The sequence below is a fragment of the Coregonus clupeaformis genome, chromosome 40 (genome assembly GCF_020615455.1).
Source record: "Coregonus clupeaformis isolate EN_2021a chromosome 40, ASM2061545v1, whole genome shotgun sequence".
In the NCBI taxonomy this organism is placed as follows: Eukaryota; Metazoa; Chordata; class Actinopteri; order Salmoniformes; family Salmonidae; genus Coregonus; species Coregonus clupeaformis.
Window position 1 is genome coordinate 35382682 of NC_059231.1, and position 27399 is coordinate 35410080.

The 27399-nt window shown below is 40.5% G+C and overlaps 1 pseudogene; it reads left to right on the plus strand.

Moving 5' to 3' along the window:
* LOC121555120 overlaps positions 1-27399 on the plus strand; it is a 108825-nt pseudogene that overhangs the window by 42239 nt on the left and 39187 nt on the right.

A 27399-nucleotide genomic window follows, 5' to 3' on the forward strand; every position in this document is an offset into this window, starting at 1 on the left:
GAAGATGCTGGAGGAAACAGGTACAAAAGTATCTATATAAAATGAGTCCTATATCAACATAATCTGAAAGGCCGCTCAGCAAGGAAGAAGCCACTGCTCCAAAACCGCCATAAAAAAAGACAGACTACGGCTTGCAACTGCACATGGGGACAAAGATCGTACTTTTTGGAGAAATGTCCTCTGGTCTGATGAAACAAAAATAGAACTGTTTGGCCATAATGACCATCATTATGTTTGGAGGAAAAAGGGGAACGCTTGTAAGCCGAAGAACACCATCCCAACCGTGAAGCATGGGGGTGGCATCATGCTGTGGGGGTGCTTTGCTGCAGGAGGGACTGGTGCACTTCACAAAATAGATGGCATCCCGAGGAAGGAAAATTATGTGGATATATTGAAGCTTGTGGAAGGCTACCTGAAACGTTTGACCCAAGTTAAACAATTTAAAGGCAATGCTACCAAATTCTAATTGAGTGTATGTAAACTCCTGACCCACTGGGAATGTGATGAAATAAATAAAAGCTGAAATAAATCATTCTCTCTATTATTATTCTGACATTTCACATTCTTAAAATAAAATGGTGATCCTAACTGACCTAAGGCAGGGAATTTTTACTAGGATTAAATGTCAGGAATTGTGAAAAGCTGAGTTTAAATGTATTTGGCTAAGGTGTATGTAAACTTCCGACTTCAACTGTATTTCCGCTTGCTCAAACCATTTTTCGGGGGATATCAAGTATGGTATAGCTGCAGACAGTGTGTTAATTATTTCATCCCACTTCCCTCGACCTTCCTCTGTTTTCTTATTCTAAATTTTTTTACAGAAATAAAACACCAATACAGCCTGTATATCTTGATTAGATAAGTATCCACCCTGAGTCAATACATGTTAGAATCACCTTTGGCAGCTATTACAGCTGTGAGTCTTTCTGGCTAAGTCTCTAAGAGTTTTGCACACCTGGATTGTACAATATTTGTACATTATTATTTTTAAGATTCTTCAACCTCTGTCAAGTTGGTTGTTGATCATGGCTAGACAGCCATTTTCAAGTCTTGCCATAGATTTTCAAGCCGATTTAAGTCAAAACTGTAACTAGGCCACTCAGGAACATTCAATGTCATCTTGGTAAGCAACTCCAGTGTATATTTGCCCTTGTGTTTTAGGTAATTGTCCTGCTGAAAGGTGAATTTGTCTCCAAGTGTCTGTTGGAAAGCAGACTGAACCAAGTTTTCCTCTAGGATTTTGCCTCTGCTTAGCTCTATTCTGTTTCTTTTTATCTAAAATGACCTAGTCCTTGCCGATGACAAGCATACCCATACCATGATGCAGCCACCACCATGCTTAAAAATATGAAGATTGGTACTCAGTCATGTGTTGTGTTGGATTTGCCCTAAACATAACACTTTGTATTAAGGATAAAAAGTAAATTTTAATAACTTTTGTGCCTTATTGCAAACAGGATGCATGTTTTGGAATGTTTGTTATTCTGTACAGGCTTCCTTCTTTTCAAGCTGTCATTTATGTATTGTGGAGTAACTACAATGTTGTTGATCCATCCTCAGGTATCTCCTATCACAGCCATTAAACTCTGTAACTGTTTTAAAATCACCATTGGCCTCATGGAGAAATCCTGGAGCGGTTTCCTTATTTTCCGGCAACTGAGTTAGGAAGTGCGCCTGTATCTTTGTAGTGACTGGGTGGATTGATACACCATCCAAAGTGTAATTAATAACTACACCATGCTCAAAGGGATATTTCAATGTCCGCTTTTTTTTACCCATCTACCAATAGGTGCCCTTTGCGAACCATTGGAAAACCTACATGGTCTTTGTGGTTGAATCTGTGCTTGAAATTCACTGATCGACTGATGGACCTTAGTCATTTAAAAATCATGTTAAACACTATTATTGCACACAGAGTGAGTCCATGCAACTTATTATGTGACTTGTTAAGGACATTTTTATTAATTAACTTATTTTGACTTGCCATAACAAAAGGCTTGAATACTTATTGACTCAAGACATTTCAACTTTTCATTTTCAAATAATTTGTAAACATTTATAAAAACATAATTCCACTTTGACATGATGGGGTAGATCAGTGACACAAATTCAGGCTGTAACACAAAAAAAGGTGGAAAAAGTCAAGGGGTTTGAATACTTCTGAAGGCACTGTATATGGCCTGCGCTACACGCATATGACAATAATCAGATGTTTATTGTGTTCATTCAGGTTTTTACCGTTATCATTTTCACACATACACAGACAATTCTCCAGTGTTACATCAACACTGAGTGTTAAATTGAACACTGGTCCAGTGTCTATTCGGGTCCACACTTTTCAGTGTTAAATTAACACACTGCTTTGTGTAAAGACTTATTTGCATATTTGCCAGAGTGCCTTGCCTTTCGAGTGAATTGTAGTTACCACCCATGACTGTATTTGTTAGTGACAGAGACATGGTTGTTGCATTCGTCCATTTTTTTGTCTTGTGGCCTTCACCAAGTTAGATCCCTAAGTGAATGTTATTATTAAAATTACATTATTTAACGTAATGCTACACATATTTCGTAAGGCCTTATTTTGAGGACCTAGTTTGTTTTACCTTAATACAGTGTCCTGAAACTCAATATCAGGCTTACTGTCAAGCCTCCACCCGCTCCCCCTCTCCAGCGCTCGACTTCGCCGGTCTACGAACCACTGGTCCTGGCACAATCATTACGCACACCTGGACCTCCTTATGACCTTGATTACTCTCCCTTTAATTAGCCCTCAGTAGCCTCAGTCATCATGCAGCATTGGTTATGTCTCGTTCAGTACGCTTCTCCTGTTTTGTTTATCTGCCTATTATTATTATTAAATTTACCTTCTGCACTTGCTTCCTGACTCCCAGCGATAACGATACACCTACAAGTTACATTATGGTGTCTTGCAAAGTGATGTGTAATTTCTATTGGAATCCAGTCAGAGTGGGGATATTCAACATTAGACATTTTTATTCACCTGCAACTTGCATTCAAAATGACTGCCGGGTTGGGAAGACTAAGATATGAGACTACCTAAAGCATCTAAACTGGAACAACCATTTCCGTAACGGGTGCAACAAGTCCAAGTAACAGATTGGATTAGTTTAGAAAAATTGATGTTATTTATATTTCAGTAGCATAACATTAATTATTAAATCAATGTACATGCAAAAACATAGATATTGAAACAAACAAAAATCAACCTGCAATAGAGCATGCTGGGTAATATGAAAATGATAGGTGTGGTTTTGGTTTAACACTGGTTATTAACACCAACACTGGGGTTATTTTACACCAATGAGAGGTAATTTAACACCTGAATCAACACTAGAAATGTTACCCAAAAAAAATCAACACTAGGGAAAACTGGCCAATTGGCCGTGTATGATCTGGAGGACTACACTTGATGGCATGCTATGCGGAGGGGATGATACATAGCCACGTACATTTTAGCAATTACTAAGTGTACTTGAATATGTATGGCCTAAGGCCTGATAAATATCTGATCTTGTGTCCAGCACTTATGGTCCTGGTTACCAAAATACTACTTCAGTAAAAGTCTAAAAGTATTTGGTTTAAAATATACTTAAGTATCAAAAGTAAATCTAATTGCTAAAATATACTTAAGTATCAAAAGTTAAAGTTAAAGTATACATAATTTCAAATTCCTTATATTAATCAAACCAGATGGCACAATTTTCTTGTTTTTTAAATTTACGGATAGCCAGGGGTACTCTCCAACACTCAGACATAATTTACAAACAAAGCACCCCCTAAAAAAAAAAAAAATAACAATAATAATAATAATAATTTTAAAAATGAAAAAGCATTCGTGTTTAGTGAGTCCGCCAGATCAGAGGCAGTACGGATGACCAGGGATTTTCTCTTGATAAGTGCGTGAATTGGACCATTTGTTGGACCGTGTCCTGCTAAGCATTCAAAATGTAACAAGTACTTTTGGGTGTCAGAGAAAATGTATGGAGTAAAAAGTACATTATTTTCTTTAGGAATGTAGTGAAGTAAAAGTTGTCAAAAATATAAATAGTAAAGTAAAGTACAGATACCAAAAAAAAACTACTTAAGTAGTACTTTAAAGTGACCAATCAGGACTCTTCTTTTCATAGTGCAGGTCAGGAGGATAATCTTGGTTCTACCAGGAAGTCGTCTTCATATAGAAATGGTTAAAGGTCCAATGCAGCTGTTTTTATCTCAATATCAAATCATTTCTGGGTAACAATTAAGTACCTTACTGTGATTGTTTTCAATTAAAATTGGCAAAAATAAACCAAAATAGCTTCTTAGCAAAGAGCAATTTCTCAAGCAAGAATTTTGCTAGTACTGTCCAAAAAAATCTAAAATGTGATTTTCCTGTGTTTTATATATATTTCCACACTATGAGGTTGGAATAGTACTGTGAAATTGTGAAAATTATGATAATGCCCTTTGAGTGTAAGAGCTGTTTGAAAAGACCGCCTGAAATTTCAGCCTGTTTCACAAATCACCTAGCAACCATACCAGCTTTAATTTGAGGGTATTGTCATACATATCGGGTGAACCGTTTAGAAATGAATGCACTTTTTGTACATAGTCCCCCATTTTAGGGGACCAAAAGTATTTGGTCCCATATTCCTAGCATGCAATGATTACATCAAGCTTGTGACTAAACCAACTTGTTGCATGCATTTGCTGTTTGTTTTGGTTGTGTTTCAGATTATTTTGTGCCCAATAGAAATGAATGGTAAATAATGTATTGTCATTTTGGAGTCACTTTTATTGTAAATAAGAACAAAATATGTTTCTTAACACTTCTACATTAATGTGAATGCTACCATTATTACGGAGAGTCCTAAATTAATCGTTAATAATGATGAGTGACAAAGTTACAGATGCACAAATACAATATATATATACAAAGTATGTGGATACCCCTTCAAATTAGTGGATTCAGCTATTTCAGCCATACTTGTTGCTGACAGGTGTATAAAATTGAGCACACAGCCATGCAATCTTCATAGACAAACATTGGTAGTAGAATGGCCTTACTGAAGAGCTCAGTGACTTTCAACGTGGCACCGTCATAGGATGCCACCTTTCCAAAAAGTCAGTTTGTCAAATTTCTGCCCTGCTAGAGCTGCCCCGGTCAACTGTAAGTGCTGTTATTGTGAAGTGGAAACGTCTTGGAGCAACAACGGCCCAGCCGCGAAGTGGTAGGCCACACAGGCTCACAGAATGGGACTGCCAAGTGCTGAAGCGCGTACCGCATAAAAATTGTCTTTCCTCGGTTGCAACACTCACTACCGAGTTCCAAACTTCCATTGAACTCTGGAGCAGTGGAAACACGTTCTCTGGATTGATGAATCACGCTTTACCATCTGGCAGTGTGATGGACGAATCTGGTTTGGCGGATGCCAGGAGAACGCTACCTGCCCCAACGCATAGTAACAACTGTAAAGTTTGGTGGAGGAGAAATAATGGTCTGGGGCTGATTTTCATGGTTTGGGCTAGGCCCCTTAGTTCCAGTGAAGGTCAATCTTAACGGTACAGCATACAATTACATTCTAGATGATTATGTGCTTACAACTTTGTGGCAACAGTTTGGGGAAGGCCCTTTCCTGTCTAAGCATGACAATGCCCCCGTGCACAAAGCGAGGTCCATACAGAAATGGTTTGTCGAGATCGGTGTGGAAGAACTTGACTGGCCTGCACAGAGCCCTGACCTCAACCCCATCAAACATCTTGGGGGTATGATACACTACATGACCAAAAGTATGTGGACACCTGCTCGTCGAACATCTAATTTCAAAATCATCGGCATTAATATGGAGTTGGTCCCCCCTTTGCTGCTATAACAGCCTTCACTCTTCTGGGAAGGCTTTCCACTAGATGTTGGAACATTGTTGTGGGGTCTTGCTTCCATTCAGCCGCTAATGCTCTTGTGACTGAATGCAAGCAAGTCCCTGCAACAATTTTCCAACATCTAGTGGAATGCCTTCCCATTAGAGTGTTATAGCAGCAAAGGGGCGGATCAACGCCATATTAATGCCCATGATTTTGAAATGAGATGTTCGACGAGCAGGTGTCCACATACTTTTGGTCATGTAGTGTATCATACCCCCAAGAATACTAACCTCTCACCATTACAATAACAGGAGAGGTTAGCATACTATGTGCACAGTCTGCACTGTAACCTCATAGTCATTGTTTCATTCCAAATCCAAAGTGCTGGAGTACAGAGCCAAAACAACAACAAAATTGTCACGGTCTAATGCTTTTGGAGCTCACTGTATAGTAACATAAAATTCAGTGCTGTCTAATTTGAGTATAATGAAGCCTGTTTCTTCGTGATGTTTTATGTTCTCAGATACAGAGAGCTGTGAAACCCTGTCTGCAGATGAAGAGGTCCCAATGAATGTCCCAAGAGAATAAGGATACGTCCTTGTATACCATGGGTTACATGTTAGCAAATGTTGTAAACATAAATACAGCCTTAGAAGTCACACACAATGTATAAACCTATTACATTTGGAGCAGGCCAACCCTGCTGGGTGTGCAGGCTTCTGTTCCAGCCCAGCACTAACACACCTGATTCAATTAGTTGATAATCAAGTGTGCTATTGCTAGGCTGGTATAGAAGTCTGCTCACCAAGTAAACTTAGCAAAAAAATAAACATCCTCAACTACGTTTATTTTCAGCAGACTTAACATGTGTAAATATTTGTATGAACATAACAAGATCCAACAACTGAGACATAAACTGAACAAGTTCCACAGACATGTGACTAACAGAAATTGAATAATGTGTCCCTGAACTAACGGGGGGTCAAAATCAAAAGTAACAGTCAGTATCTGGTGTGGCCACCAGCTGCATTAAGTACTGCAGTGAATCTCCTCCTCATGGACTGCACCAGATTTGCCAGTTCTTGCTGTGAGATGTTACCCCACTCTTCCACCAAGGCACCTGCAAGTTTCCAGACATTTCTGGGGGGAATGGCCCTAGCCCTCACCCTCCGATCCAACAGGTCCCAGACGTGCTCAACGGGATTGAGATCCGGGCTCTTCGCTGGCCATGGCAGAACACTGACATTCCTGTCATGCAGGAAATCACACACAGAATGAGCAGTATGGCTGGTGGCATTGTCATGCCGGAGGGTCATGTCAGGATGAGCCTACAGGAAGGGTACCACATGAGGGAGGAGGATGTCTTCCCTGTAACGCACAGCGTTGAGATTGCCTGCAATGACAACAATCTCAGTCCGATGATGCTGTGACCCTCCACCTCCAAATCGATCCCGCTCCAGAGTACATTCCTTCGACGATAAACGCGAATCCGACCATCACCCCTGGTGCGACAAAACCGTGACTCGTCAGTGAAGAGCACTTTTTGCCAGTCCTGTCTGGTCCAGCGACGGTGGGTTTGTGCCCATAGCCGACGTTGTTGTCAGTCCAGCCTCTCTCAGTCAATTGCAGACAGTCTGAGCACTGATGGAGGGATAGTGCATTCCTGGTGTAACTCGGGCAGTTGTTGTTGCCTGTACCTGTCCCGCAGGTGTGATCTTCGGATGTACCGATCCTGTGCAGGTGTTGTTACACATGGTCTGCCACTACGAGGACGATCAGCTGTCCGTCCTTTCTCCCTGTAGCGCTGTCTTAGGCGTCTCACAGTTCGGACATTGCAATTTATTGCCCTGGCCACATCTGCAGTCCTCATGCCTACTTGCAGCATGCAAGATGAGCAGGGACCCTGGGCATCTTTCTTTTGGTGTTTTTCAGAGTCAGTAGAAAGGCCTCTTTAGGGTGGGTTGTACCAACATGGTTTAAATAAATCTAGGATTAGATCTAATCTAGGTTTAAAGTGAAAACTAAATTTAGATTAGAGGAAGGATTTAATTTAACTAGGATTAATTTAAAACCTAGGTTTAAAATTTGGTGCAACAAGATTAATAGATAAACCTTGATTGAACCCAGTTTAAGAGTTAATCCATGTTGGTGCAACCCACCCTTAGTGTCCTATATTTTCATAACTGTGATCTTAATTGCCTACCTTCTGTAAGCTGTTAGTGTCTTAACGACCGTTCCACAGGTGCATGCTCATTAATTGTTTATGGTTCATTGAACAAGCATGGGAAACAGTGTTTAAACCCTTTACAATGAAAATCTGTGAAGTTATTTGGATTTTTACAAATTATCTTTGAAAGACAGGGTCCTGAAAAAGGGACATTTCTTTTTTGCTGAGTTTAGATCAGGAATCAGTGGAGCGAGGTTGGCCACCTCTGGTATTCACTTTTTTTCCCACCTGAAATTATCCTTTAGTAATAATGGCCTACTTGTTACTAAGCTGTCTAACCTTTACATATGATTAATCACCGATGACAATCCTGCAAAAAAAAGGGGAAGGGAATATATCTCTAATTGGTCAGTGTTTCTGTGTTGTATTCTCAAATGAACATTACCTTTTTGTTAAGTTGTAAGCTCCCCAATTAGTTTTATTTGATTGTCACTCTCTCAGGACAGCAGTGGTTTCCAACTCCGGTCCTTGACTACCCCCAACAGCACACATTTTTGTTGTAGCCCCAGACAAACATACCAGATTAAACTAATTGAGGGCCTGATGATTAGTTGACATGTTTAATCAGGTGTTCTTGTCTGGGGCTACAATAACAATGTGTACTGTCGGAAGTACTCAGGGACCGGAGTTGGGAACTATTGGCCTACAGTATGAAGCAGAGAATAGCTTAACTCACATTGTTTACATCTTGTTGAGCTATAGGTTCTCAATTTAAAAACAGTACGAGTAGACAGTCTATATGAGGCTAATCATTATACTAGATTTTGTACATGCCTTGTGCTGACATGAAATTTGTTTAGTGCAAATCCAAACCTTGTAATCTAGGTAGTGAAATGTCTGAAAGCAGGAGATGATGGGATCCTTAGCTTAAAACATACACACAACTACCAAGTTCAATGCCAGATACTTTTCTCCCAGAAGGTCTGAGGCACTTCAAAGCAAATCAAATCAAATCTTGGAGTTGCCACGGTGATAATGAAGATGGTTTGCCTAGGACTACCACAACATTGTCTATGCTAAATGTGTTATTATTTGACCCTGCTGGTCATCTATGAACGTTTGAACTTCTTGAAGAACAAGCTGGCCTTAATGGCCATATACTGTTATAATCTCCACCAGGCACAGCCAGAAGAGGCCACCCCTCAGAGCCTGGTTCCTCTCTAGGTATCTTCCTAGGTTCCTGCCTTTCTAGGGAGTTTTTCCTAACCACCGTGCTTCTTCATCTGCATTGCTTGCTGTTTGGGGTTTTAGGCTGGGTTTCTGCATAGCACTTTGTGACACCTGCTGATGTCAAAAGGGCTTTATAAATACATTTGATTGATTGATTTAAATTGTAAATGAAACAATAATAAGGCTATAAGAGATACATTTTATTCAATTGGGCAAGGCAAAGCAGAGATGACACACACAATACTTTTCATTTCACCCATACAACAATATAGCCCATTATTAAAGTACATTATGTTTACAATATCATAAACAATAGTCTTTTACATTTTCCAAATTACATTTGATATATTCATACATCAATAAATTACTGTGAAACTCTTTCTGTTTAATCAGCAGTTATTGCTACATCCTTCATTTGGTTTAAGGGGGCACTTTTGTCATGATGACAAGGTGAAGGTGCTCTCTACTCAAATAGCACAACAGAATCATTCAGATTGACCAAGGCACAGCATATGACAACCATTTTGTTTAACTGAAGGATGTCTCCTTCCATATCTGGAAAAGGAAGAAGTAGTATAATTAGAAACTGATGCTGCTGCAGCATTGTCATCTTCACAGTGGGAATCCAGTTGACATGGGTGTCTTGATAGAGGTCAGCTGGTGAACCTACAGTACATACCCAATGAAAAGCACACCTGATGTTAGAATATCACTTCAGGTCACCTATACCATCAGCACTCTTGATTGTTTGGTTGTTTTTAATTCATTCAGGTCTTTTAGTGTCATATTAAATCTATTGTTGGGCTGGAACAACAAATAGTCAACACAGCAGGTTGTCCTATCCCATTGAGGCCTTTGTTCTATGCTGTAATACCCATACATTTTCCCTTTTTATTACTAAAGTTCTCAACAAATTATAATTGGGTCAGTGCCACTGGAGTTTATTTGTACAGTAATATTCTCCTCCAGGCTAGATGGATGTCATATTGTACAATTTGTGTCTCGCCTTTTGGTAGGCCTAGATTAGATGGTTGCATTCAAGACAAGGTTATTTTTAATTGATCTATTTGTCAGTGTCAGCAGAGTAGGCCTAGGCTACCCCGTGATTTGTAGTATTAAAAAAGATTCTGCTGTCTCCAGTCATACACAGTGCCTTCGAAAGTATTCAGACCCCTTGACTTTTTCCACATTTTGTTACGTTACAGCCTTATTCTAAAATGGATTTTTTTGTAAAATATTCTCAGCAATCTACACACAATACCCCATAATGACAAATCGAAAACAGTTTAGAAATTTTAGCAAATGTATAAAAAAAAAAACTGAAATACCATATTTACATAAGAATTCAGACCCTATGAGACTCGAAATTGATCATCCTTGAGATGTTTCTACAACTTAATTGGAGTCCACCTGTGGTAAATTCAATTGATTGGACATGATTTAGAAAGACCCACAGTTGACAGTGCATGTCAGAACAAAATCCAAGCCATGTGTAATGAATACTCAGGGAGAAAAAGGTGTAAATTCATGCGCAGCGCGCGGCACATGTTTATTTCGCCTTCGCAGAAGGCAGGAATCGTGGTCACAAGCAGGCAATGGTCATACACCAGTAGGCAAACAGGCAGGTGAATCAAAACTAGGACTGAAGGCTATAACTGGTTCTCACAAATGAGCTAGGAAAAGGCTTAGTAGAGTCAAAACTAACAATACCTCACAAGGCACAAACAGAATGAACTGAACTAAATAAGGAGCTGATGAGACCAGGTGAGTAACTAACACAGGTGAATCAATGAACAAAAATGAAAGACAGGGCTACGTTCAAGAACACAAAGAAACAGGGCTACGTTCAAGAACAGAACGTTGACTAAGAAAATAAATACAGAACATTACACCATGAGGTCGAAGGAATTGTCCGTATAACTCTGAGATAGGATTATGTCGAGGAACAGATCTGGGGAAGGGTACCAAAAAATGTCTGCAGCATTGAAGGTCCCCAAGAACACAGTGGCCTCCATCATCCTTAAATGGAAGGAACCACCAACACTCTTGGAACCACCAACACTCTTCCTAGAGCTGGCCGCCGGCCAAACTGAGCAATCGGGGGAGACGGGCCTTGGTCAGGGAGGTGACTAAGAACCCGATGGTCACTCTGACAGAGCACTAGAGTTCCTCTGTGGAGATGGGAGTGTGGTGGCCGAACAACAATGCTGCAATGTTGACAAGGAATCCGCTGACACTGTACTTTGATTATAAAGGTTTATTATATCAAAAGATTTCAGCATCAATTTACAGATTTCTGCAGAATCTGGAGAGCAACTAACCCAATCTCAAATATGATCACTCTCCTCGTCCCTTTGTTCAAACATGGTATATATCCTATGTAACATAAAATGGCGTGTTTTGAATAGACCAATCCCTGGCCTCCACATATCCGCATGTCCACTGTTTTAGGGGGCCCCTATAGTAACACTTTCCAGATGTTTCAGCAAAGCAAAGTAGAGTTCATTTAACCAACAATATGAAAACCTCAGCCAAAGCTATAAATGTTCAGATACTACATATTTCCCCCCTTCGAGACTAATTAAGTCTCGAAAACAAAAAGAATAGGATTATGACAAATCTTGTGTAACTTTAGCAATAAAACCAAGTTTATGGAGTGTGAACAAATTTTTATGGAGTGTAAGAGCGAAAAACCTGTCTGGCAGCTTTCTTTCCAAATATCCATCAATCAATCAAGACAGTAAAATTCTCTCACGGCCCCTCTGCCCCAGGCGACCACCTAAGTACTCCAGATCAATTTATAAATCTTTATCAATGCATTTTAAGCTATGGTGCAATCAAATACACATGAAAGCCTCAGAAAACAAAATACCATCAAAAACCCATCCACATTCAGGCTGGTCGACCCATCGGACCCTCCTGTGGATTCTCTCTGTCCCTGCCTAGACCCAATATCCCTAAGTGTCAAAGAAAAACCCAAAACATCTGACGTCCCCACATGTACCCAACAACAGAAAACATCATTCTTCAAAAAGTTAATACAGAAAGAATATGACACAAATTATGTATTACACATGCAAATATGTATATATATATATATATCATTGCAGACACTGGAATGTAGTCCACTACACTGCAGCTCCTCAGCAGTGTCGACTTTCAATGCAACATCGATGATGGAATCTGAACATTTCCACACCTTCCTTGTTCAACTTCCTCCAGTCCATTCATATTGTCCATGTTTGAGTATTTGAATCCCACTCTACACATTCCCCATATGCTTCTGGAAGAAAAGAAAACACCAACCAGTATCTTTTGCAAAGCAACGCATGAAAATTAAAACATCAATATCAAAATAATATATAAAAATTATACATATATAAATGAATCACATTCCATTTTCCCCCTTTGATTCATAAGAAAACACTAAATATCACAACAATATGCTAAGAAATGTGAAAATTATCGCACAATAAGATATTCAAAATTTCCTAGAGTTACTTCAACCCTAGTTTTCATAACGTTTTGGTCTGACTTTTTTCCCAATTTTTGAAAAATCAATTTCACTGATTTATCCACAAAACTCTTTCCCATTATCTGAGGATATTCGATCGGGAAATCCCCACCTGCTTATGACTTCTTTACACAAAAACTTGGCAACCAACTGAGCTTCTTTTCGCTTGGTTGGACATGCCTCCACCCATCGTGAAAATCTATCTACAACCACCAGCATATATCTTTTCCCTTCAATTGGTTTTATCATATCAACAAAGTCGATAACCAACTCACGCATAGGACCTCTCGGTGTTGGAATGTAACCAGGAAGAACAGTCACACCCCTGCAAACATTATTTTTCAGACAGATTGTGCACCTGCCTATGACATAGTCAACCTTTTCAAGCAAATATGGTGCCCAAAAACCATACTCCTTTGTGATCTTTCTCCTAACCTCCACACTTGCAACATTAGCTAACCCATGTGCTTCCTGAATCATCAGACCTAATAGGTCTAGAGGCGGTACTATCAACCCCTCATGGTTTCTCCAAAGACCCATAGCATCTTTGACAGCACCTCGGTCTAGCCATAACAGTTTGTCAATTGTAGAAGCAGCTTCCTGCATCAAAATCACATCCTTAAGCGTAATTTTGTCTTCCAAGTCCACTCCATGAGTGACCAGAAAAACCTTGCCCAATTTGTCCACTCCTGTGACGGCTTTTGCAGCTTCATCAGCAGCTTTGTTCCCTTGTGTGACTTTTGACACATCGGTTTTATGAGCTGCACACTTAGCTATCGCTATCTCTTTAGGCTTCATCATAGCATGCAACAGTTTCATTATTTGCACATGATGTTGTATCGGAGAACCATCCGTTTTCTTAAACCCTCGACCTTTCCACACTGCTCCAAACAAATGACATACACTATGTGCATATGCAGAATCAGTATATATTGTTACTCGCTTTCCTTCTGCTAACAAACACACTTCTGTTAACCCCACAAGTTCAGCAAGTTGTGCGAACGCAGGCTGTGGTATTACTTCAGCCTTTTCAACAACAAATCCAATTCCTTGGGCTTTAACTACTGCATAGCCAGCACACAATTTATCTCCCACACGATAACAAGACCCATCAGTCCAATACTCCAGGTGTGCCTCACATAATGGAAGGGCTTGCAAATCTGATCTAAGCCTCAAGTATTTCTCTGCTTCTTGAACACAATCATGTGGCTCACCATCCTCTGAGGTTGGCAAATTCTCGGCTGTATTCACCATATCACACCTCACTAGAGTGACATCTTCCTGCTCTAAGCGCCTATGATAGTCTCTGAGCCTAGTCATAGTCAATGTATATTTCAGATTTCTGAGACTATGATGGGTAAGGATTGTTACTGGGTAACCCATCGTAACAGATGATGCTTTGTCATACATTAAATATACTCCCACCATTGCTCTATAGCACAGTGGTAGTCCTAGTTCTACTTCTGAATAGGCAGTAGAGTAGTAGGAAATAGGTTGAGGATTCGTCCCTGTACCTGTCGGCTGACAAAGAACTGCACAAGCATATTTACCTCCAGTAGAAGTAGACACATATAGCAAGAAATTCTTAGAGTAGTCTGGTAGTGTGAGTGCCGGTGCCTCTTGTAACTTCTGTTTGATCGTTTCAAATGCTACAAAGCCTTCCTGTGTCCAGGAAAGATTGCTATGGAGTTGACCATTCCCAGTATCCTTAACCATAGCTCTCAAAGGTAACCGTTTCTTTTGGCACTTCTACCAGACAACCGTCTGGCGTACATTTTATTGTACAATTCAATCTACACAATGCATCTCTTCCCAACAATGCAATATGTGTATGTTCCTATACCAGTATGGGTATTGTAGTTTTCTGATTTTTATAGCAGAGCTCAATTGGTTCTGTAAGAGGAATCAGCTGTTTCACTCCCTCAAATCCAATTGTCCGAATCAGTTGATTGGACATAGGAAGATGTGTAGCATCTTCAGGCCGAACACAGGTAAAAGCAGCTCCGCTATCCGCCATCACTTCCAATGGTCGGTTGTTAACTTTCACCTCAATTGTTGGATCTTTTTCCGGTCCTGATGCTATCAGCTGACACCCCCCTTTCGGATCTTCTGGGCACCTCTAGAATCCTGGCTCCGGGCCCCTAAAAGGGTTCACCGGTCCTCCAAATGATCTTGACTGGCCCCTGTATCTTCCTCTGAAATTTCCTCTGGTGTTTCCTCCTGGCCCATTACACTCATGGCCAAAGTGACCAACCTGTCCACAATTATAACACACTTCTGAAGATTGCTGGAAGTATGGATTAAATCTTCCTCCTCTTCCTCTTCCTAAACCTTCTCGTCCTCTTCCTCTCCAATTCTGTGTCTGTCCGGAAACTGGCTGTGGATATGAAACAACTGATCCCACTAGTGGTGGCTAGGACAATTGCAGTTGGAACTGGTTCGGTTGAAGCTGTAGCAGTGATTGTTGATTTGATGAACACTGATTCTGCATAACCAAAGCCTATTTCTTCTCCTTCTTCTTATTCTCCACCAGTTGTATTTGATTGAGTTTTCTGAGAGTTTCTTGGTCCTGTTTTTTCTGGTTGTGTTCCTTTTTCCTGTATAGATCCACTTGATGGGCTGTATGATCTGTATAGACACCTTTTGCCATGCTTCCAAGTCCAACCACCTCTGCCAGTTTGCTCCTTACTGGTGAGGGCAGCCCCATCTGCAATTTAGCTCGCAAAATTGACTGCTCTATTTGACTCACATCTGGATCATTTCCGGTAATATTTCTCCACACTTGATGAGCTCTTGACACATAGGCTCTCAGATTTTCTTGTTGTCCTAGGGGGTCAATCAGAATGTTGTCAGGATGCACATTTGTTGGAAACGTATCTTTCAGTGCTCTCCACAACCTATTTCTACTTGCAGCTAACAACTCAGGATCATTCACCGCAGTCCCCATACAGTGGGGGAAAAAAGTATTTAGTCAGCCACCAATTGTGCAAGTTCTCCCACTTAAAAAGATGAGAGAGGCCTGTAATTTTCATCATAGGTACACGTCAACTATGACAGACAAAATGAGGAAAAAAATCCAGAAAATCACATTGTAGGATTTTTTATGAATTTATTTGCAAATTATGGTGGAAAATAAGAATTTGGTCAATAACAAAAGTTTCTCAATACTTTGTTATATACCCTTTGTTGGCAATGACTTAGGTCAAACGTTTTCTGTAAGTCTTCACAAGGTTTTCACACACTGTTGCTGGTATTTTGGCCCATTCCTCCATGCAGATCTCCTCTAGAGCAGTGATGTTTTGGGGCTGTCGCTGGGCAACACGGACTTCCAACTCCCTCCAAAGATTTTCTATGGGGTTGAGATCTGGAGACTGGCTAGGCCACTCCAGAACCTTGAAATGCTTCTTACGAAGCCACTCCTTTGTTGCCCGGGCGGTGTGTTTGGGATCATTGTCATGCTGAAAGACCCAGCCACGTTTCATCTTCAATGTCCTTGCTGATGGAAGGATGTTTTCACTCAAAATCTCACAATACATGGCCCCATTCATTCTTTCCTTTACACGGATCAGTCGTCCTGGTCCCTTTGCAGAAAAACAGCCCCAAAGCATGATGTTTCCACCCCCATGCTTCACAGTAGGTATGGTGTTCTTTGGATGCAACTCAGCATTCTTTGTCCTCCAAACACGACGAGTTGAGTTTTTACCAAAAAGTTAAATTTTGGTTTCATCTGACCATATGACATTCTCCCAATCCTCTTCTGGATCATCCAAATGCACTCTAGCAAACTTCAGACGGGCCTGGACATGTACTGGCTTAAGCAGGGGGCACTGCAGGATTTGAGTCCCTGGCGGCGTAGTGTGTTACTGATGGTAGGCTTTGTTACTTTGGTCCCAGCTCTCTGCAGGTCATTCACTAGGTCCCCCCATGTGGTTCTGGGATTTTTGCTCACCGTTCTTGTGATCATTTTGACCCCACGGGGTGAGATCTTGCGTGGCGCCCCAGATCGAGGAAGATTATCAGTGGTCTTGTATGTCTTCCATTTCCTAATAATTGCTCCCACAGTTGATTTCTTCAAACCAAGCTGCTTACCTATTGCAGATTCAGTCTTCCAAGCCTGGTGCAGGTCTACAATTTTGTTTCTGGTGTCCTTTGACAGCTCTTTGGTCTTGGTCATAGTGGAGTTTGGAGTGTGACTGTTTGAGGTTGTGGACAGGTGTCTTTTATACTGATAACAAGTTCAAACAGGTGCCATTAATACAGGTAACGAGTGGAGGACAGAGGAGCCTCTTAAAGAAGAAGTTACAGGTCTGTGAGAGCCAGAAATCTTGCTTGTTTGTAGGTGACCAAATACTTATTTTCCACCATAATTTGCAAATAAATTCATCAAAAATCCTACAATGTGATTTTCTGGAGAAAAAAATGCTCAATTTGTCTGTCATAGTTGACATGTACCTATGATGAAAATTACAGGCCTCTCTCATCTTTTTAATTGGGAGAACTTGCACAATTGGTGGCTGACTAAATACCTTTTTTCCCCACTGTATATCTATTAAGTCCAGCTCTCTGAAACTACCTCATCCCTATATTGTTATTTATTTTGCTCTTTTGCACCCCAGTATCTCTATTTGCACATAATCTCTTGCACATCTAGCATTCCAGTGTTAATACTATTGTAATTATTTTGCACTATAGCCTATTTATTGCCTTACCTCCATAACTTGCTACATTTGCACACAATGTAAATTTATTTTCTGTTGTATTTTTTGACTTTATGTTTTTTTACCCCATATGTAACTCTGTGTTGTTTTTATCGCACTGCTTGCTTTATCTTGGCCAGGTCGCAGTTGTAAATGAGAACTTGTTCTCAACTGGCTTACCTGGTTAAATAAAGGTGAAATAAAATAAAAATAATAAAAAATGTCTTCCATATCTGGAATCCCAAGGAGATTAGCCAAAAGTCTCTTAATGTCTCCTATGGCAGACTGTGTTCCCACCATCATTTCTTCCAACTTTGAAATCCTAGGATATGCTCCATCTTGAAGAGTAGGCAGCTTCTCAAGTACAGTATATCTGACATATCGGTATCCTGCAAAGGCTTATACTCCAGGTTCTGTCCTCGAATTATCACTGGCATCATCTTCTTACTTCTGCTCCCTTTTCTTGTCCGCAATGTATATTTCCTCTCCAATTTTGGGGGATTATTTTTTCAGCAGTTTTTCCTTCTGTATCTTCAGCTTCTTGAGTTGTTCTTCCAATTCTCTTACTTCTTCTAAATTATTAGCCTTATCCAAGCATGATATGCATCGATCCATATCTCTTTCTATTTCTTCTGTGCTAGTCATTGTAGGATAAAATCCTCTTGAACATGAAGCACCGTTAATCTCCAAATTTTCATCGCTGTCTCCATCTTCACTTTCATCAGAGATCGAATCTCCTGTATCCTTCTTCTTCCAACTTCCATCACCCCTTCTTTCCGCTCTGGCCAACCTCCGTCTGATCACAGGGTCATATCCACCCATGATCTCTTCTGAATCACTCTGATCATCATCATCATCATCAAATTCCATCCTCCTGAACCTCACTCTACCCTTAGTTTCCAGACATGTCATTTTCTTCTTACTTTTGGAGTTTGGATTCATCTTTATCGTAGTTTCTGCTTGTCCTCTCTCTATTATTCGTTCATCTTCATCTCTGATGCAATAATCACCCTCCTGAATGATCACTGGAAGTTGAGGATAGACGTCCTTAAACTCTACTTCTTCCTCGTAAGGTGGGGGTCTTTTTGCTGAATCCTTATGTGAGAAAGGTGTATTGACTTCTGCCATTAGTTTTTCTGTTACCTTCGCCTCTTTTGCCATTTTCTCTATACCTCTGTCTCTTTTATCTTTTGTATCTTTTATCAGTTTTTGTCCCTCATTTTAAAACAACTTAAGAACACCCAGCTCTCTTTGTCTCTTTTCTTTACGCTGTTCCCCTTTTTTCCCCTTCTTTTGATCTGCCTTATATGTGGACACAAGCATTTGCATTATTTTAATTACGTCTGGGTTAAGAGTCCCTTCCACTGGCCATGGTTGTTCAATGTCAGGCCAAGGTTTATGCCATTTTTCAGATAACCTTGCAATACCATTAACTAAAGGGTTATTATTTTGTACTACATCAACAGGAGTAATTACTTTCATAATTTTGATGTCCTTTTTCCGCATTGTAACAACTCTTTTATATTCCTTTATTGTGAATTATTTTATTATTATTAATATTATTTTAAACTAATTAATTTGTAAACCAAAAAATACTTTAAGCTATGTAGCTTATCATTCCCTCCGATTTTTTATTTTTATTTTTATTTTTTCTACCAAATTATTGATTAGTGGCAATCTTACCACATCCGATAAAGAAAAGTAAAGGAAACTAGTCAACTTCAGAGCAATCAAAAAAGAAAGACCTGTAATCCAGCAACACTACAGCACCCACAAACCAATTGCTTAATAAGCACCCAATCACCTTAATTTTACAGAATAATCTCAGTGCTGGATTTCCAACACAACTCTAATCAAAACAACCCATGCACAAAAAAAATTACTCCAATGTGCAATTCTCAATTACATCAATTGATCAGTCTGCTGCCAAGTCCCTGCCAAATGGTCACAACATGAAATACTTTAGGCATACACAAACAGATAAATGCCCTTCATCTATAATATCCTATAAGGGAAAGTAAGTTTGTGGATAGAACAGTACTGGCCTTAATTGGACTGGATCCGGGACAGCCCACGCTGTCGCGTGACGCACTGGTCAGCACCTCCTCTCTCTCTGTCTCCTCCTTCTCGTCTCTCACACCACAGGAGAACAAAAGAAACAGACAAGAATTTAGTCTTTTATCTACTCACTGGGTTATTTCAACCATACAATACCCTTTTAGACATACCTATGTTCACATTCGCGCTAAGAAATAAGCAAACAGCTTAACTCAGGAATATTATAAATAGTGCAATAACATTTTATTTTATTTTTTTATTTTTATTTTTAATCCGTCAACATAGCTCTCATTTATAAATTCAATGAATCTCAATCAAATAGTTTCATATTTAAGCAACAGCCGCTTTAACAAACAGAATACTTTATTTGTGTGTACTCAAAATCTCCCCCTTTCTTTTTTCAGCTATAAGTCTGCGTGTCCAAGCAACTCAGTGCAGGCAGGGCAGTGGCATATTCGCTCTGTGCAACTGTAAACCCTTAGAGCTCCACACATGCGCAGTTCATTTATTAGTGCGACTTCAAGGTGAGAGGAGCGCTCCCGCAAGTAACTTTTCTCTAAGTCAAACAGCAGACAGACCAGCTGTCCCTCCGTTCTTTCCAACAAACCACACCTACCACACAGACAACAGCAACACCGAACAAAATGCACAAACCAACACAAAACATAAAACACAAATCCTACTTCGAAGTTTCTTAACTTTACTTTAGTCTATTTTCTCTCCTCTTTCTTCTCCCATTCTACTCCAATCTGCAGATTCATAGCCATTTTCTTATCCATTACAAATCCTCTCTATACAATCATAACATCCTCCCGGGGGCTCATAGATTTTAACAAATTTGAAAACGTTCTCTCAAATGGAGACTCATAAGGTTTTAACCGTAATTAACAGATTTCCTTACAAAAAACTAAAACCCTGTTCTCAACCAAAACATATATATGTATATATATCTAACATAAAATCTTATCATAGTATGAGTCGAGCATATAACTCTCTGCACAATCCACACAGCTCAAACACAGCAGAGACATCTTTCTTTTGCGCACACACACACTCTCTTTCCCTCACACACACATGAAAACTATTCAATCAACAAGAATGCATCCATTCATACGGTCCCGAAAGCATGCTTCCGCCGCTCCTATTCCTTATTTTTCTTCCTACATTTTTGCTACCTTGAGTTGCAGATATTCAATGAGAGGCTATTTCGGACATATACCTCGTCAACTATATACCGAGAGGTAACATACAATTGAATGTGTATTCTACAACATCACAGTCCCTTGGACTGACCCGAAAATCCACCTAGTGACTTTCCAGGATTTGTGGCCCATCTAATGATCGCCTCATTTGACGGCTTCCGTAGATCAGCGACGTCCTATTTAGTATACCTTTTTCCTTAGTTCCTTGTCTTATTCCTTTATTTTATTCCTTTTCCCTTTAATTTTATTCAAGCCAATTTTCCCTGGGCCCAGTGTAATCAATTCCTTTTTTCCTTAGATCTTGTATTATATTCACACTCCCCCCTGTTTGCGTTGTTTCCAACGCAAACAAATTTAGAAATTTAGAACGGAAACTCATCACACAGCAAACAGCACGGCACACACACTGGTCCTTCACGGTGCGTCCCCCCAACGCACACACAGTCACACGAACTGACCAGCGCCCAAAGTTGAGAGAAAGCTCACCCTTATCTGCCGGACTCTGGAGCGAGAGTCAGCTCGGAGCCCATGATGGAACGCTGAAATAGACGCAACCCGTCCCAAAATCCTCGTCGCCAATTTCTGTGGTGGCCGAACAACGATGCTGCAATGCTGTGTTGACAAGGAATCCGCTGACACTGTACTTTGATTATAAAGGTTTATTATATCAAAAGATTTCAGCATCAATTTACAGATTTCTGCAGAATCTGGAGAGCAACTAACCCAATCTCAAATATGATCACTCTCCTCGTCCCTTTGTTCAAACATGGTATATATCCTATGTAACATAAAATGGCGTGTTTTGAATAGACCAATCCCTGGCCTCCACATATCCCCATGTCCACTGTTTTAGGGGGCCCCTATAGTAACACTTTCCAGATGTTTCAGCAAAGCAAAGTAGAGTTCATTTCACCAACAATATGAAAACCTCAGCCAAAGCTATAAATGTTCAGATACTACAGGAGAAACTTCCAGAAGGACAACCATCTCTTCAGCACTCCACCAATCAGGCCTTTATGGTAGAGTGGCCGGACGGAAACCACTCCTCAGTAAAAGGCACATGACACACCTAAAGACTCTCAGACCATGAGAATCAAGATTCTCTGGTCTGATGAAACCAAGATTGAACTCTTTGGCCTGAATGCCAAGCGTCACGTCTGGAGGAAAACTGGCATCATCCCTATGGTGAAGCATGGTGGTGGCAGTATCGTGCTGTGGGGATATTTTTAAGCGGTAGGGACTGGGAGACTAGTCAGGATCGAGGCAAAGATGAATGGAGCAAAGTACAGAGAGATCCTTGAAAATCTGCTCCAAAGCGCTCAGGACCTGAGACTGGGGCGAAGGTTCACCTTCCAACAGGACAACGACCCTAATCACACAGCCAAGACAACGCAGGAGTGGCTTCGGGACAAGTGTCAATGTCCTTGAGTGGCCCAGCCAGAGCCTGGACTTGAACCCGATCTAACATCTCTGGAGAGACCTGAAATAGCTGTGCTGCAACGCTTCCCATCCAACCTGACAGAGCTTGAGAGGATCTGCAGAGAAGAATGTGAGAAACTCCCCAAATACAGGTGTGCCAAGCTTGTAGCGTCATACCCAAGAAGACTCAATGCTGTAATTGCTGCCAAAGGTGCGTCAACAAAGTACTGAGGAAAGGATCTGAATACTTATGTAAATGTTTTATTTCCCTTTTAAATTTTTTATACATTTGCAAAAATGTCTAAAAAGCTGTTTTTGTTTTGTCATTATGGGGTATTGTGTGTAGATTGATGAGGGAAAAAAACGACTTAATCAATTTTAGAATAAGGTTGTTACGTAACAATGTGGAAAACGTCAAGGGGTCTAAATACATTTTCCGAAGGCACTGTATATACAAAGTACCCCTTCAAATTAGTGGATTCTGCTATTTCAGGCACACCCTTTGCTGACAGGTGTATAAAATCGAGCACACAGCCATGCAATCTCCATAGACAAACATTGGCAGTAGAATGGCCTTACTGAAGAGCTCAGTGACTTTCAACGTGGCACCATCATAGGATGCCACCTTTCCAACAGTCAGTTCGTCAAATTTCTGCCCTGCTAGAGCTACCCCGTCAACTGTAAGTGCTGTTATTGTGAAGTGGAAATGTCTAGGAGCAACAATGGCTTAGCCGCGAAGTGATAGGCCACACAAGCTCACAGAATGGGACCGCCGAGTGCTGAAGTGCGTAAAAATCGTCTGTCCTCGGTTGCAACACTCACTACCGAGTTCCAAACTGCCACTGGTAGCAACTTCAGCACAATAACTATTCGTCGGGAGGTTCTTGAAATGGGTTTCCATGGCCGAGCTGCCACACAGAAGCCTAATATCACCATGTGCAATGCCAAATGTCGGCTGGAGATGTGTAAAGCTTGCCGCCATTGGACTCTGGAGCAGTTGAAACGCATTCTCTGGAGTGATGAATCATCCTTCACCATCTGGCAGTCCGAAGGACGAATCTGGGTTTGGCAGATGCCAAGAGAACTCTACCTGCCCAAATGCATAGTGGAATAATGGTCTGGGGCTGTTTTTCATGGTTCGGGCTAGGCCCCTTAGTTCCAGTGAAGATAAATCTTAATCCTACAGCATACAATGACATTCTAGATGATTCTGTGCTTCCAACTTTGTGGCAACAGTTTTGGGAAGGCCCTTTCATGTTTCAGCATGACAATGCCACCGTGCACTAAGTGAGGTCCATACAGAAATGGTTTATCAAGATCGGTGTGGAAGAACTTGACTGGCCTGCACAGAGCCCTGACCTCAACCCGATCAAATACCTTTGGGATTAATTTGAAGGCTGACTGCGAGCCAGGGTCTGTGCCCGACCTCACTAATGCTCTTGCAGAAATGTTCCAACATCTAGTGGAAAGCCTTCCCAGAAGAGTGGAGGCTGTTATAGCAGCAAAGGGGGACCAACTCCATATTAATGCCCATTATTTTGGAATGAGATGTTCGACAAGCAGGTGTCCACATACTTTTGGTCATGTAGTGTATAAAGTGTAGTAAAATTGCATGAAATGTGTTTATCAAAGGCCACATTTTCCCTTGCAAAGGAAAGCAAAGTTTCTGATATAGCCTATAGGCCTATGCCACTACGCACTCAGCCATGCACAGTGATTAGATTGAGTTATATTAATAGCCTAATAAATTATGACTATCCAATCTACTCATCACATTAGGAATAATAGGCTTACATTAGGTAAAAACAATTGGTGACAAAATTGCTTCCCAAAACTTGAAACTCACGCGCTGCCTATGAGAGAGATGCATGCTAATAGTTAGACTACAAGTTATTTAGCTAGCTGGTTGTTGGCTAACTTAGTCCCGGTGTCTTTCCTGCCTCGTTAGAGCAGCTAAATACTGCACAGAAATTGACCATTGTGATGAATCAACTAGTTTTAGGCACTGTTATCGTGCAGCTTGGGGTAACCACTCAGCTGTTTTTGTCAGAGGATTGATGCGGTGGTCTTCTAACATGGCTGCCAGGAGGTGTCCTACGTGACCTGGCAACCCTCTATAAGAAAGAGTTCAAAATCGCTCTGCCAATAACAGCTAGTTTTCAGTTTTTCCCTCCCCATACAGACAGTGCTAGCAAAATTATTTTTTGAGAAATTGTTCTAAGAAGCTATTTGTTTCTTTTGACCATTTTAATTTAAAACAATCAAAGTAAGGTACTTAATTGTTACCCAGAAATAATTTGATACTGAGATAAAAATGGCTGCATTGGACCTTTAAAAATAGGCAATATGGTGATCAGTTGACTCTAAAAAGTTTGTACTGTTTGTTTCTGTTATCCACATTTTAAAGTACTATCTTTGTCTTTCTGACAGGGATTCTTCAGAAGGACCATCAGACTGAAGTTGGAATATGACAAGTGTGACCGACACTGTAAAATACAGAAGAAGAACCGCAACAAGTGCCCAATACTGTCGCTTCCACAAGTGCCTTGCTGTGGGCATGTCCAACAACGGTAAGAACTTAGTCAGTCCCTGAGTGTCCCAGTATATAATAGTAGTATAATAGTATATAAAATAGTAGCGTAATAAAGCTCGCTAGACCACCCGAGAGGTGGGGCAAGTACTGGATTGAGCAGAATAGCGTGACACTGCCACCACCTTTGTTTGACTGGTATGGTCCAGCTTCAGAGGATAGGACACACCAAAACTCAACACAAAAATAGCAAACAATTATTTTTATTAACTACACAATTTCATAAGGCATGAAATGCTAGGCGACCTACTAAATTCCCGCAGTCTCTGTAACCCAATCAGAAGTGCTGCAATGACCCAAAGAAGGTGTAAGGCACACAGGCTATTAAGTGCGATAACCTGCTAAAAAGTGACGCTACACACACACTAGTAAGGTATATGGTTAAGGAGACCTGAACATCCAAGGTTCTACTACTACTTCACTGCAAACCTGGCCTAGCCCAATGAAATGCAATTGTACAAACATGCAAATTCACTTTGAGCTACGCCGTCTGCAATCCCTGTTCTGTTCTGTTTAACAAGACTAGACCAATGAAAGAGGACCTAGACATAACATTGAACATTTAAATGTAACATTTAAAAACACTTAGCTCTCCTAGCTGACGGACCACCCATGGGGTCTGGGCGTGTGCACCACTGTTGGGCTGGTCGGAGTGGCAGACTGGCAGTGGATATGTATTCAAGGTGCACTGAAAAGGCTACAAACCGGACAAGAATAACAACTAGGCTATACTCGGATTCAGGTTGATCGCCGTTGTCATGACTCTCCCTGGGTGTGGATCAAAGGCCTCACATCAGCTTGGCAAATGGCCGACAACAACCAGACCCTCTTACCCACAGGGGGGCTGTGCCGGTCTTGACACCTTAATACTGCCATAAATTAGAGACGAGGAGAATCTATCTCTAGCATTCTAGTATGGTGAAAGGAATGCCTTTGTTTCAGATACTTTTTGCCGCCCAAGAACTTCAACATCCAACAATGAACATTGGGACAATATATTTCAACATCCAAACATTGGGAATGATGAGAAATGGAATATGGAAAATTAATGTCTATTTTGTGATGTCATTAAAATGGTATAAAGGCATTATAACGAAAACATTGTGACTTGAAGAGCTTTTACACTGTGGATATCAGGTTTACATCCTTTACCTTGTGTAGAAAATATCAAGGAGGAAGACAATGTTTTCGTGAAGATAGGAATGTGATTTTAGCTTTCTAACAAAATCATAGTGATAATAATACTTTTGCCTCATAACTAGCCACGCCCGAGGGAGCTCAGAGAGCTTGTCAGGATGACGGAAATGCCCCTCTTTACCAGAGTGCCTAAAAGATTGAGACAAGAATTATCAAATCAGACTAGACGGACCTCAAGCTGCAGCTTTTGTCCATATTAGTCCCGACCCTGAAAATCAACACGAGGTGAAGATGACAAAGTTGCCTCCACTAACAATCACACTCAGACAATCAGAGAGGGGGCAAATTATTGTGGCCCTGGTGGCACAAAATAATCAAAGGTCTGACTGCACGGAGATGCTTGGGAAAAATGGTTACTAACAGGGGACCAGAGTGTTTGTGTCTCAGTGGAAGAGGGTGGATCTGATCTCCATCACCTAGGACTTGACATAGATTAATCAAATCTCACATTGTTGTCAATTTTTGCTCAATCTTGCATGCTTTCTCAAACAGCTGTAACTGTATATGCATTCATAAATCAGGTCCTTTCTTGAGTTGGGCTCTGGGATGTAACAACCGTTGAGCATCTGATCTTATTGTTGATTGTGGAGGAAAGGGGTTGAGTGTGTTAGAGTATGTGCGTGTGTGTGTCTATCCCACATCTGTTGCAAGGGGGTAAGGATGTTAGGGAGAACATAGGATGAACCACAATAATTGTTTGCTAAAATAATAATTGCTTGACAAAAATGTAATGTAATACAATGGCAATCCGGGTTATAGGTAACAATCCTACGCATGAACTGCTGACATTATTACGCATATTAATTGATAATGATGGAAATTAAGATATGCAAGATATTTGAATTTGAAATATACTTCTGAATTTGAAATATACTTCTCCCATGGGCAAAAAAACTCAAAGGGGGTGATGATATTAATTAACAGTAATTTCGATCCGAATGTGCAAATTGTCCAAACAGATCCGCAAGGTAAATGGATTATTTTAAATATGTTATTGGACCATAAACAGATATGGCTCATTAACCTTTATCGACCAAATAATGATGATCCACACTTCTTTGACAATATATATAATAAATCATAAACCCTGCAAGCAATACAATACTTTATTATTATGTGGGAGATTATAATACAGTTTTAAATAGCTCAATGGACCATAAAGGAAATCACACTACAAACTATCACCCTCATGCTCTTAAGGAAATTGTGAATGTCATGGATACATTAGAACTAGTAGATATATGGAGGCTTAAATATCCTGATCTAGTGAGATGTGGCAGAGACTCAATCAAGCTTGTCGTTTTTAATTCTTTCTTATGTAATTCTCGTTGGCACTAAAAGTTTAAAAAGTGTTGATAGGGGACAGAATGCGGTCGGACCATCATATAACTAGTTTGGTATTATAGGTAGCTTACTCAGGTAGTTATTGAAGGTTATTGTAGGTAATTATTGTAGGTAAGGAC